Raw genomic sequence first — 2,305 nt, 5'->3', positions numbered from 1 at the left:
ACTTCCTTTCTATGCATGGAAGTAGGAGGCACAGCAAGAACATGTAGCTGGAGACCTTGCCTACTATGCATTATTAGGGAAAGAACTAATGTTTAAGCTGAATCTTCAACAGTGAGTAGAGGAGGATAATTTTAAACAGAGGAAAAATCAGGTGGGAAGGTTTTGAGTAAGTTTGCCATATTCAAGGAAGTGTATAAGTGCCAGACTGACTTGCCTATAGTGACCCAGGGTGGAGGACAGTTCATGCCTATCATACGTGTCATGTCACAAAAATGTAATCTTCAGGAGATGGATGGTGATGATGATTGGACAACAATGTGTACTTAATACTATAGAAGGATACGCTTGAAAATGGTTAAAATGGTAAAATTTATGTTGTGTATATTTTACCACAATAAAAAATAATTGAGCAAATAGAAAGTAAATGAAGAAAAAATGATAAAATTATAACAATAATTAGGGATAGATGATGGATATATGAGGATTCATTATAGTACTCTCCCTACTTTGAAGTATATTTGAATTTTTTTTTTCCTTTCCCTTCCTTTTTTGCGGTACGTGGGTGTCTCACTGTTGTGGCCTCTCCCATTGCGGAGCACAGGCTCCAGACGCGCAGGCCCAGTGGCCATGGCCCACGGGCCCAGCCGCTCCGCGCCATGTGGGATCCTCCCGGACCGGGGCACGAACCCATGACCCCTGCATCAGCAGGCGGACTCTCAACCACTGTGCCACCAGGGAAGCCCTATTTGATTTTTATATAGTAAAGTTGATATAAATGTAAAAATGTAACTTTCAACCTAAAAATAATGAAAAGCGACTATTCAGAAGGAGAGCTATACGATAAGGTTTTAAGATGATCACTGGATGCTGTGTGAAAAATAAAAATGAGATTTCATATGGTTAGGCAGAAGAATATCATTTTGTCTATGATGGAATCAGTAGTCATGAAAAGGGATGCACTTAAACATATTAAGGTTGTAGAATCATCAGACTTGATGATGACTGGATATTGTGACATTTCTGGCATGAGTTATGGAGTAGATAGTTAAGGAGGTAAGAGGATAAGAAGAAAAGCAGGGCAGCGTGATGTTATAGAAGTCAAAGAAAAAGGTAGTCAATGTTGAACTCAGAGAAGAGCTTGAGTAAAGTGACCACCAAATTTAGGGATACAGAAATTATTTGTAACCTTACCTAGAGGATCTTGGGTGGGAACCAGTTAGTCATAGGTTGATGTCACAGACTGTTTGTGTTTGCCCCAAGTTCATATATTAAAACCCTAACCCCAGTGTGATGGTATTAGGAAGTAAGGCCTTTTGGAGGAAATTAGGTTCAGATGAGGTCATGAGGATGCAGATGGATTTGTTGTTATGGGGTTGGGTAGTTAAGGGAATTTCTATCTGTTGGCTTCTACTTTTCCTGTGAAAAAAGAATTAGGATAATACTAAACTTTTATTCATGGTTTATTGACAGCAGGCATTATTTTAAAAGATTTACATATAGTGACTCAGTTACTACTTACAATAACCTTATGAGGCAGGAAATATTATTGTCTCTTTTTACCAATAAGGAACTGAGGCACAGAACTGTTAGAAAAAATGTATCCCTAAGGCTGCATTTAAGTAAATTGCTGGAACCTGAATACAAAGCCAGACAGCTTACTTTTAGAGCCCACAGTCTTAACTACGAGCCACATTTAACTAAGGTCATCCACTGATGGTGAAGGAGATATTGGAGGAGTCCGTCATCGAAGGAGTATGAAGGGAGGAAAGAGTCTCTCCAGAAACTGGAATAATATGATAAGATCATAAGGGATATAGAGAGCTCAGTTGAGACTTGGAATTACAAACTGAAAGTGCTATCAATCAACCTGGTGATGTGATTTGCTCCAGAGGATCTCAGCTACTTCAACGCAGGCACTGAGAAGACAGACGATTGTGTTTATCTGAGGTTAGCATTTATTGGGTATAGCAAAATGACAAAAAGACAACGGAGGGTGAAGGTGGCTGCAATAATCTACAGGGAAAGAGGCTTTGGGGAATACACCCCTCATATTAAAAAGCTCTTTCTACTATGCTAGTATTTTTTCTCTTATTGGCCTTTTCTGGCAAAGACATTTGGTTAATAGAGCAGAGCCTTCCAATTCAGCTAAGTTCAACACACTGGTATAGAGAATTTAGTATATACTAGCCTCTCTGCTACATGTTAGGTATTTTGAACAAGGATTTTGCTTTTTGTTTACTATTAATGCCACTGGTACCAGAAATTTTGTCTAAAAGCAGTGTATCAGATATTTAAGTGCCTTCAC

The sequence above is a fragment of the Phocoena sinus genome, chromosome 5 (genome assembly GCF_008692025.1).
Source record: "Phocoena sinus isolate mPhoSin1 chromosome 5, mPhoSin1.pri, whole genome shotgun sequence".
Classification (NCBI taxonomy): domain Eukaryota; kingdom Metazoa; phylum Chordata; class Mammalia; order Artiodactyla; family Phocoenidae; genus Phocoena; species Phocoena sinus.
This window is presented reverse-complemented; position numbering follows the sequence as displayed.